This window comes from Amblyraja radiata, unplaced genomic scaffold (assembly GCF_010909765.2).
Source record: "Amblyraja radiata isolate CabotCenter1 unplaced genomic scaffold, sAmbRad1.1.pri scaffold_542_ctg1, whole genome shotgun sequence".
Taxonomy (NCBI): Eukaryota; Metazoa; Chordata; class Chondrichthyes; order Rajiformes; family Rajidae; genus Amblyraja; species Amblyraja radiata.
Genome location: NW_022630602.1, coordinates 41452 through 53484, shown reverse-complemented (window position 1 = coordinate 53484; position 12033 = coordinate 41452). Strand labels below are relative to the sequence as shown.

General features: G+C 44.9%; 1 long non-coding RNA gene across 1 annotated transcript; it reads right to left on the bottom strand.

Moving 5' to 3' along the window:
* Positions 1–224: 224 nt before the first annotated feature.
* LOC116970122 lies at positions 225–2203 on the bottom strand. Its single transcript, XR_004411020.1, has 3 exons — positions 1914–2203; positions 440–444; positions 225–362 (listed from the first exon to the last, which is right to left on the bottom strand). It is a non-coding gene; the product is annotated as an uncharacterized LOC116970122 (long non-coding RNA).
* Positions 2204–12033: the final 9830 nt, after the last annotated feature.

The window sequence follows — 12033 nt, the reverse complement described above, 5'->3', positions numbered from 1 at the left end:
TCACAATGAATGGCGGTGCTGGCTCGAAGGGCCGAATGGCCTCCTCCTGCACCTGTTTTCTATGTTTCTATATCCAATGGGAGGTGTTTACACTCACTGGTGTTTACAGTAAAATCTCCGTTACTTGTGTGAAGAATGTTTCCGTTTTCCCGCACTTCACACACATACAGCTTCCCATCCTTCACTGTAACGTGTCGAACCATCAGATAGACCGCGTTATCCAGGCGGATCTGATCAGTGTTGCTCCTGTTCTGCTGGGATGAGTCCATGGGTCTCCAGTGAAGACTGACTGTATCTGAGAGTCTGGAGATGGTGCAGCTGAGTGTAACGTCACTGCCCAGCAGAGGCCTCTGTGGACTTGCCTCCTGTGAAAAACAGATCAATGAGATTCAGAGTGAGTAGTGGTTTATACAAGTCCAATGACTGGGCTCAATCTCACCTCAACTGAAAACCTAGACCCACCCCTCATTCTTCTAAACTCCAGCTAGTCCAAGCCCAGAGCCACAAACACTCATCATCCCCTGGGGCATTTTCATAAAGGTTAGTTTTATTTTGCATTACTTCAGACTGCAATCTCCGCACCATTCTGCTCTTTTGCGTTTGTTGCATTTTTTAATGTACCTTTTATTATAATTGACTTTATCTGAACAATGAATGTGTTTTACCCAAATGTATATGACAATGAACTAATATGAATCTAAATCTGAATGTGATATTGTTCAGACTACACAGACATAGTGTTATTGATCCTCACGTTGGCAGTGTTCACACATTGTGTACACATAACACTCTAGACACTCATGCTGCATCCTGAGATTCAAGTGTTTCAGAGGTTTGTACATTAGATCTGGCTCGGCGGGGTCTGGTGGCAGGAGGTCCATGGACTGTAGTTCTATTCCACAATGCCTTTGCTTTGTCTGCACTGATTTTCAGTGTGTCCCTCAACACGTACTCCTGCAGCCTAGAATATTCTGCAATAGAGATTTCGCTGGGGAAAACATGAAGATCAAAGTCGTTGGATCCAACCTCATTCACTGTATCTCAGCAAACGTTAGAGCAATGAACAAATCCCAATCCCTTTCCACCTGTGGAGAATTATCTACAGGAGGCAAAGGCCTTGTTCATCCTCTGCTAAAGCTCCCAAGCTGTTGGAATGGTTCTGAGTGGCACCAACTTTTAGAAGTAAACTTCATTTATTAATATTGAATATTTCATTTTTGTTTATCATGAAAGAGTCTAATTCTACATTAAGGATTAGTTTTGATTCCTGAAGAGTCTCCACCCCTGCAGGCCCCGGATCCTGGAGCAGTTTACCCAGTGCCAGTGTTGGGGAATATCAGCATATTCCTGCTCCAGTCCTGGTCTCCACATGGAGAAGTGAAGGGGAGCGCTGGCAGATTCACCGCAAGAACTGTCAGCAAGTTGTGGAGTTCCTCGTTGTGAAACGCATGGGTGGAAGTCCTGAAGCTGTTCATATTCACACAGGTAAATGCCGGCTGTTCACTGTGATACTACTGGTGCAACCGGCAACACTCTGACCAGTGAATGCAAACTATGTTTAGATGTAACTGGATTGATACATTTGTCCATTTGTCCCTGTCCTGTCTCCCCCGACCGCCTTCAAGGTGGGAACTCTCCCACCAGTGTAAGTTCCACAGATGATGGACTTCCTCTGGGATCACAACCAAGTGAGGCATGGACCTGGTTCACTGGGTAACATTGAGCAGCAGTGTCACTCACTCGACAATCTCACCCCAGGCCCACAGAATCAATGAAGACAAATCTTTCCCCCAATTGTTTCATTGGGAGATTCATCGGGTGGAAGAAGTCTCACAATTCCCGCCATATTTCATCATTACATGTGACATTATTTACAGAGAAACATATTGTTGATCCGTGTCTCATCCACTCACCTTTCATCCCATATATTTCATATTGTTTCAGGATCTGGTTCCTCGGATGTGTTTCAGTCAAAGTGAACAATCCTGACCATTTAAATCTGGGTTTTGTTATTGCCAGATTACCAGTATTGTCATCCACATCCACCTCCTGGTTCTTGTCTGTGTTTCCCCAGCCATTGCCCCACTGTTTGCTCCACGTGTCCTTGTACTGGAGGCGGAGAGTTACCACTGTCTGGTTTCCCCGCCCTGAGTGTGGTTCCCATTCCCAGACAACAGTGTCACTCCCAGGATTGTCCGGTCTGTTTAACACAATGTCGCCTTCATTATCCAAGAAATAAATCTGATTTCTGATTTCTGTTGGAAATAGGAAAATTGTAGGAATTAACATTTTAAGCACATTTCCTCCACTCCATGCCTGTAATTATTAATTTTGAATATCATTTATTTCCAGAATCCAGTTTTGATCTCTCACAGAACCTCCAGTGAGACGGACAAAGCTGGCTGGAATAACCTGGCCTGATCCAGGGATACTTCATGACATAAGAAGAGTGAGTGGGAGAAAGACGAAGGGCGTTTGTGACGGGGTTTCCTGATGTGGGTGGAGAACAGGCCGATCCTGTACACACCGCATCCCCGGCCCTTGTCGGACACATCTGGAACTGAATAAACATGTTCCTGCCTCCCTGCCTGCTCCTCATTCCACAGTGAATTACAACATGGAACAGTTCAGCACAGGAACAAGCCCCTCGGCCCACAAGGTCTATGTCGAGCATAATGCCACAACCAACTCTTATCTACCTACACATAATCCATATCTCTCCATTCCCTGCATGTCCATGTACTTATCCAATAGTCTCTTCAATCCCATTCACCCATCTCCCTCCATCACCACCAGCAGCAACGTTCCAGCCACTCACCACTCTGTGTTAAATACTTGTCCTTCACATCTCCTTCACACTTTGCCTCTCTCACCTAAAAGCCCCCCATGCCCTCTTGTATTTGATATTTCCATCCTGGGGAAAAGATTCTGACTGTCTACATTGACCTTGCCGCTCATAATATGGTATCATTCTATCATGCCTCACTTCAATGTCTAACATTCCAGAGAAAACAATCCAAGTCTATTCAACCTCTCCCTGGAGCTAATATCCAGTAACACAGGCATCATTCTTGTCAACCTTCTCAGCCCTGTCTCCAAAGCCTCTGCATCTGCATTTTTGGGGCATCCAGAACTGCATGTAATGCTTGAAATCCGGCCTAACCAAAGTCCTACAAAGCTGCATCACATCCTGACTTCCTGACTCTTATACCCAATGATCCAACCAAAGGCATGCCATCTGCCTTCTTTGCCACTCTATCTACCTGTATTACCATTTTCACAGAGTTTGGGACTTGGATCCCAAAGTCCCTCTGTACATCAACGCTGTTAAGGGCCTTGCGGTAAATTGTATATCTTCCCCTTATATTCAACCTCCCAAAGTGCAACACCTCACAGATGCTTGGATTAAACTTGATCTGTCATTTGTCCACCCATTTCTGTAGCTGGTCTAAATCCCATTCATAACTCTACAACATACTTGGATACTTTAACAGCATTGTTCACAGTGCAGCAATCTTGTTCTCATCTGCAAATGTACTAACCAACCCATCTACATTTAAATTCATTGTATAAATGATGACCGACAGTGGTCCTGGCAGAGATCCATATAGATCTCCACTGGTCACAGATTTCCTGCCTGAATATTGCCTTTTCCTCTGTTTTCTAGTCTGCCCATTCTGAATCCAGACAAACAATTCAATGTTAATCCCATGTTTATTAATCTTCAGCATCAGTCTATCATGGGGGACTTTACCAAGTGCCTTATTAAAATCACTGTAGACAATGCCACGTAAACGTCATGCCCTCTTTAGTCCCCTCATCTATTTTGTTCCAAATGGGAGTCAATTCTATCCCAAAGAATTATTTCCAATTGTTTCCTACTGTTGTCATGTGAGTTACAGTTCTTTAATTCGCTGAATTCTCTCTCTAAACAAATAAACCATTTAACTCCCATTCCCATACTGATCTTTCTGTCCTTGGCCTCCTCCATTGCCAGTGAGACCACATGCAAACTGAAGAAATCTCACTTCATATTTCCCTTGGGTATCTGACAACCTCATGAACATTGAATTCTTGACTTTCAGGCAACAAATCCCTAAACAATCCACCCCACCTTTTTACTGACATATTTTTTCCTTTTCCCTTGCTCCTCTCATCCCTGGAGTTATCTGACACCTCACCTACATCCCCTAACTCCAGTTTCAGTTTCCTTCATTTATCCTTGTTCACCTTCTCCTTGTCTACCGTCTTGATTTTAATGTAAGTATAAGAAGCCTTGGAACTTTCTTTACTCCAAAACACCACAGCCATTTTGTGGCCTATGTTCTCCCTTCTAATCGCCCACTTGAGTTCTTTCCTCCTTGCTTTATATTCCTCAATGGCCATCTCTGCTTTCATATTCTTCAACCTTGCATGTGTTTCCTTTCTATATTTGACCAAATTTACAAATGTATTTGGTCATCTCAGGTTCCCCTACTTTGCCAGTCTTATCTCTCCTCCTTACTGGAGCTTGCCGGTCTTGAGTTTGGATCTACTGACCTTCAGACAATTCACAATCTCAGACTTGGAGTAACTTAATAACAACTGCTCTGAGTGTACCTTCCAAGCTCCTGCCTAATAATGGTGTCATTTGCCTTGCCTTGTCGTACAGCCCAGACTTATCCCTATTCAAACCAATCTTAAAACTTATGGAGTTGTATTCACTATCTCCAAAATACTCTTTCACTAAAACATCAGTCACCTGGCCAGACTCATTTCCCAACACAAGGTCCATTTTGGATTCCTTTCTCACATTGCACTATTCACAATTGTTATAAAACATCCTATTGGATATACCATTAGTCACCCCCCAATACATCCATTTGTGTAATCTTTCAGTAATCTGTGTCCACATCTGTTCCTCTATTTCCTGCTCACTCTTGGGAGACCTCTCATACAATTCCGTTGGATTGCTTGCACCTTTCTTATTTTCACATGGCTCTACCCATATCACCTCAATGGACAAACCATCCAGAGTCTCCACTCTGTGTGCCAACAAGATCGTTTCCCTGATTAATAGAGCAATCCCCCCATCTTTATCCCATAGAAACATGGAACATTGAGCTGTTAATCATGTCCCTGTCACAACCATATTTCCACAATGACCACAACATCATATTCCACCAACAGCGATCTGGGCTCAAAGTTCATCTACTTAGCCCACAATACTCCTTGCATTGGAATGAACATACCTCCACCCATCAGTCTCACTATATAACTTCACCTCCCTCTGTCTGTCCTTCCTTTGAGACTTACTTATCTTCATCTCCACCTTGCCATCACCCCCCTGCCTCTCCAGTTTAGCCCTCTTGGTAACACCTCCCTGCAAACATATTGGTCCCCTCCATTTCAGATACAAACTATCCCTCTTGTAGAGGTGACGTCTGCCCCAGAAGAGATGCCAATGACCAAAAGATCTGAATCTGAATCTCTGCCCCCTGCACCAAGTCCTGAGCCATACATTCATCTGTCCTTTCTTCCTATTCCTACCTTCACTAACACATGACACCGGGAGGAATCTGGAGATGACGAGCCCAGCGAGCCTTGATAAAGATCTGTGTGTGTTCTCTGGCCACAGGTGGGTTTGTGGAAGGGTTGGAGAGTTGTTAATGTAGTGAGACTCATGTCAGTGGTAGGGAAACTATCAGACCTCATCCCATTTGTGCCTTCTGGCTGTTCACCTTTGTCCTTGAGAATGTCCCACAGCTGCTGGGAGACATCCTGGACCCTGGCACCAGGGAGGCAACACACCATCCTGGAGTCTGCTTTGCTGCCAGTGAATCACCAGTCTGACCCCCAAATATTCTGGCATTTGAATGGAATGGAATTGCTGGCTGGAGAAAGGGGTTGTGGTGGGACTAAAGACAACGGCTTTGGGATTCAAAGTGCTCAGTTGGGGGGCAAGTCTGCTCATCCAGTCCTGGATGTCCCAGGTGTAGTCTAGGAATGTGGAGACTATGGAGGGGTCGAGGGAGGTGCTAGCGAGGTCGAGCTGGTGTCCACAGTCAACTTGTGGAAGCAACGGTGAAACTTCAGCTGATGTCACCGAAGGGCAGCGTGAGGATGAGAAATAGGAGGGGTCCATGGTAGATTGTCGGAGGATGCCCGAGGGAACTGTGCTGGAGCGTGAAGTGAAGACATTGCGGATAGTTCTCGGGCTGCGTCTGGATCGATAAGTCGAGGGCAGTTCCACCCACCTGGACTGTGGTGAGGAGATGTTTGGGAGGATGGTGTGGACAACCGTGTCACACTACTCACCGGGGGCCATTTCTGACTTTGAAAAGGACCATGTTGGTGCAGGGGAAGGGGAGGGAGGGAGCTAATGGGAGAGGCTCAGAAACAGAGGTCCAGCAAGGATGGGGTGGATTTGTGAGGCAGCAACACATACAGTGATGTGGAATGGAGGTCCAGCAAGGATGGGGTGGATTTGTGGGATGTGGAGAGGAAAGAGAGATTGACAATAGGGATGATAATTTACACAGACAATGATAATTAATGCAAGGTGATTGTGACTGGTGAAGAGAAAGTACTTACTCTGTGTGGAAACTGGTCGAAGCAGGAAAACAAAGACACCAAACATCAAACCAGCTGGCAAACTGTTGCAGAGAAACCTGGGCCACATTTTGTGGATTCCTGTGGGAAATAACAGAGAATTTTAGACGGAGCCAGTTTGAGACACATATCTTCTGTGCATTTGGAGTCCACGTTGATAGCTCACGGAAGGTGGCAGCACAAGTAGTTAGGGTAGTGAAGAAGGCGTATGTTTTTGCCTTCAATGTTAAGGCCATTGAATGAAAGAGTGAGGAAGTGTCTCTTTTGTTTGTAATGATAAAACTTCAATTGCAATACTTCTGTTCTGGTGCTGCTCACTGTGGGTCAAAGGCTGGATTATAAGGACAGGAACATTGCCCCATCTCCAACACACTGTTACTGTGCTGAGGAATGAAGCAACCATATGACAAAGTGTGGTCCATCAGGGAATGTTGCCACCTGACTGATCCACTCCAGACTGCAGGAAAACGTGCTGAGGGACACACTGAAGCTTGGTGCAACCAACATACAAACTCTGTGGGGGAGGATCACAGTCTAGGGACCTTCTCCTGCTGGACATTGAGGGATGAGTCTGGTGGGTACACCCCTCATACAAGGGAAGGGATATCACCACAGGGGGCCACATGAGTGTTAAGGGTATTTATTGTAAAGATAAATGCTAACGCTATTGAGTATGACACTATTGAATGTAGAGACACTGAAAGTGTCTGAAGATGTTGTTATGTTGTTTTAGATTTGTATAAAACAAGGAACTGCAGATTCTGGTTTACCGAGGAAAGACACAAAGTGCTGGAGTAACTCAGCGGGTCAGGCAGCATCTGTGGAGAACATGGATAGGTGATGTTTCACAGAGTGCTGGAGTAACTCATCGGGTCAGGCAGCATCTGTGGAGAACATGGATAGGTGACGTTTCACAGAGTGCTGGAGTAACTCAGTGGGTCAGGCAGCATCTGTGGAGAACATGGATAGGTGACGTTGCACAGAGTGCTGGAGTAACTCAGCGGGTCAGGCAGCATCTGTGGAGAACATGGATAGGTGATGTTTCACAGAGTGCTGGAGTAACTCAGCGGGTCAGGCAGCATCCCTGGAGAACATGGATAGGTGACGTTTCACAGAGTGCTGGAGTAACTCAGCGTGTCAGGCAGCATCCCTGGAGAACATGGATAGGTGATGTTTCACAGAGTGCTGGAGTAACTCAGCGGGTCAGGCAGCATCCCTGGAGAACATGGATAGATGATGTTTCACAGAGTGCTGGAGTAACTCAGTGGGTCAGGCAGCATCTGTGGAGAACATGGATAGGTGACGTTTCACAGAGTGCTGGAGTAACTCAGCGGGTCAGGCAGCATCTGTGGAGAACGTGGATAGGTGATGGTTTGGGTCAGGATCGTTTTGTTCAAAAATAGTTTTGTAAATTGTTTTTATTCTGCCTAAAGTTTATTTTAAAATGTAAAGGAAATGTGAGTTTAGAAGGACTCAAGGTATAATTATTGTGTTTTCCAAGCTCATTCAGTAGCTTATAAAGATCTGACAGATCCCAAGAACAATGAGGGATTCTGCGTTTTCCCAAATCACATTCAGGATCTGAAACAAAATTCAGAGCAATGGTTAAGGCTGCATTAAGAGCTTTTATGCAATTCAACCACAATGATTCGTCTATTTTGAGCTCTGGGCTGTTTTACTTCCTGATTTCTTCTCAACTAAGGGGAGTAGGAGGCAACCGTGGCTGACAAGAGAAGTTAGGGATAGAATAAAACTAAAAGTAAAGATGTATAACACAGCAAAGAGTAGCCGGAAGCCAGAGGATTGGGAAACTTTCATAGGACAACAGAAGGAAACAAAACGGGCAACACGGGCTGAAAAGATGAAGTACGAGGGGAAGCTGGCCAGGAATATAAAGAAGGACAGTAAAAGCTTCTTTAGATATGTTAAGGGAAAAATAATAGCAAAGTCAAATGTGGGTCCCTTGAAGGCAGACACGGGTGAAATTATTATGGGCAACATGGAAATGGCAGAAGAGTTGAACAGGTACTTCGGATCTGTCTTCACCAAGGAAGACACAAACAATCTCCCAGATGTACTGGAGGACAGAGGATCTAAGGGGGTAGAGGAATAGAAATAAATTTGCTTGAGGCGAGAAATACTGTAGTATTGGGTAGGCTAATGGGACTGAAGGATGATAAATCCCCTGGGCCTGATGGTCTACATCCCAGGGTCCTCAGGGAGGTGGCTCTAGAAATAGTGGATGCATTGGTGATCATTATCCAATGTTCAATAGATTCAGGATCAGTTCCTGTGGATTGGAAGGTAGCTAATGTTATCCCACTTTTCAAGAAAGGAGCGAGAGAGAAAACGGGGAATTTTAGACCAGTTAGCCTGACGTCGGTGGTGGGGAAGATGCTGGAGCCAATTATAAAAGATGAAAGAGCGGCACATTTGGATAGCAGTAACAGGATCGGTCCGAGTCAGCATGGATTTACGAAGGGGAAATCATGCTTGACTAATCTTCTGGAATTTTTTGAGGATGTAACTAGGAAAATGGACAAGGGAGAACCAGTGGATGTAGTGTACCTGGACTTTCAGAAAGTATTTGATAAGGTCCCACATAGGAGATTAATGGGCAAAATTAGGGCACATGGTATTGGGGGTTGAGTGCTGACACGGATAGAGAAGTGGTTGGCAGACAGGAAACAAAGAGTATGGATTAACGGGTCCCATTCAGAATGGCAGGCAGTGACTAGTGGGGTACCGCAAGGCTCAGTGCTGGGACCAGCAGTGACTAGTGGGGCAGCGCAAGGCCCGGTGCTGGGACCAGCAGTGACTAGTGGGGCAGCGCAAGGCTCGGTGCGGGGACCAGCAGTGACTAGTGGGGCAGCGCAAGGATCGGTGCGGGGACCAGCAGTGACTAGTGGGGCAGCGCAAGGCTCGGTGCGGGGACCAGCAGTGACTAGTGGGGTAACGCAAGGCTCGGTGCGGGGACCGCAGCTATTTACAATATACATCAATGATTTGGATGAAGGGATTCAAAGTAACATTAGCAAATTTGCAGATGACACAAAGCTGGGTGGCAGTGTGAACTGTGAGGAGGATGCTATGAGGATGCAGGGTGACTTGGACAGGTTGGGGGAGTGGGCAGATGCATGGCAGATGACGTTTAATGTGGATAAATGTGAGGTTATCCACTTTGGTAGCAAAAGCAGGAAGGCAGATTACTATCTAAATGGCATCAAGTTGGGAAAAGGGGAAGTACAATGGGATCTGGGGGTCCTTGTTCATCAGTCTATGAAAGTAAGCATGCAGGTACAGCAGGCAGTGAAGAAAGCAAATGGCATGTTGGCCTTTATAACAAGAGGAATCGAATATAGGAGCAAAGAGGTCCTTCTGCAGTTGTACAGGGCCCTAGTGAGACCACACCTGGAGTATTGTGTGCAGTTTTGGTCCCTAATTTGAGGAAGGACATTCTTGCTATTGAGGGAGCCCAGTGTAGGTTCACCAGGTTAATTCCCGGGATTGCGGGACTGTCATATGCTGAGAGAATGGAGCGGCTGCGCTTGTACACTCTGGTGTTTAGAAGGATGAGAGGGAATCTCCTTGAAACATATAAGATTGTTAAGGGTTTGGCCACGCTAGAGGCAGGAAACATGTTCCCGATGTTGGGGGAGTCCAGAACAAGGGCCACAGTTTAAGAATAAGGGGTAAGCCATTTAGAACGGAGACGAGGAAACACTTTTTCTCACAGAGAGTGGTGAATCTGTGGAATTCTCTGCCTCAGAGGGCGGTGGAGGCAGGTTCTCTGGATGCTTTCAAGAGAGAGCTAGATAGGGCTCTTAAAAATAGCGGAATCAGGGGATATGGGGAGATGGCAGGAACGGGGTACTGATTGGGGATGATCAGCCATGATCACATTGAATGGCGGTGCTGGCTCGAAGGGCAGAATGACCTCCTCCTGCACCTATTGTCTATTGTCTATTGTCTATTGACTGAGATCACCTGGAAATCTCTTTGCATCCTCTTTGCTTCTCCTAATTACTCTCAGTTTCATGTCATCAAACTTAGAAATATTAAATTTACTTCCTTGTCAAAATCATTAATGTACATTGAAAATACCAGGCTCAAGCAATGGTTTCAATGATGGCTCATTAGTCACCATGTGCCACCCAAAAGAAGTCTCGGTTCCTCGCCTGCCAGAGAATTTTCAATCCATCCCACTTGAACATTGCCAAATACACATATTTTAATATTCCTTGTTGATCTTTTACGCATGGCTTTATCAAAGACCTTCTGAAAATTCAACACATCCACTTCTTCTCCCTGAAGCAAATAAACCCAGAACAAATTCCTGGAGGAACTCAGCGATTCAGGCAGCATCTGTGGAGGAAAATTATTCATCCAACAATTTCTTTTGTTTCAAGATCAAACATTGTTTTGGAAAACAGATACAACAAACAAGGTTATATTGAAATCTTTTCATACAACAGGTAGGAAACAGGAAATTTGAAATGTGGGAAAGAATAAAGTACATTTGAATAGTCAAGAGAAACACCGCTATTTTAGATTTTAATCAGTCGGATGGAGCAAAAATAATGACATTTGTTCCCTTTTTAGTGAAGACACCATCATTGTAACAGGAGAACACATTTCACAATAAAATTTGAAGAAGTACATCAGTTTTGCAAACTACATTTCAATCATTTAATCCCGTTCATTTAATCCACTATTACCAATGAAGAATAACGTGTGAAGTTTACTGACCTTCTGCAGAGGAACTTGTGTGGAATTCTGGAGAAGTAGCAATGTGACTTTGAGCCCAGCACAGGACAAGCTGAGGTTCCCTCACACTGCACAGTAACTGACGTTGCCTCTTGTCAAACTAAATGACACTCCCCCTCCAGCTCAGGGTTCCCGCACCACTGGTGTTGATACAAATGGGTTAAGATATACAACAAATAAAGACTCCATCTGGAATCGAACTTGCACCTTTGCGATTTTGAACATTTCGAATGGATCTCAAATGGGAGAGCTCCAGGTGCTTTGCTGCATCTGCTGGGCCTGATGTTCCACGAGACAGTACATGCAATCCAGGGGGGTCCTGCCATTTCATGATGAAAAAACATCCATAGAGGGTTGTGTTCATTAAACCTGCTGGCAATTCCATTCCACCCATTCGGATAAACTGAACCATTCCCGGAGAGAGGATTGGCCCTGATGAAAGGAGAAAGAACATACTATTTCCTCACTTGCCTCTTCATGAGAAGGAGCCCACAGATTTCACCATGGGAAAACTAACATTGTTGGTGTCTTGACCAAAAATCATAATTTTAAATTATTGTTGCTTCTTCCCACTGATTAAAAAATAAAATAATGGTGTTTCTCTCTAGTAAATGTTGCTCTTTATTCATTAAAACATATTTCAATCACCAACCTGGTTTGGTGTTTCCGGGTTCC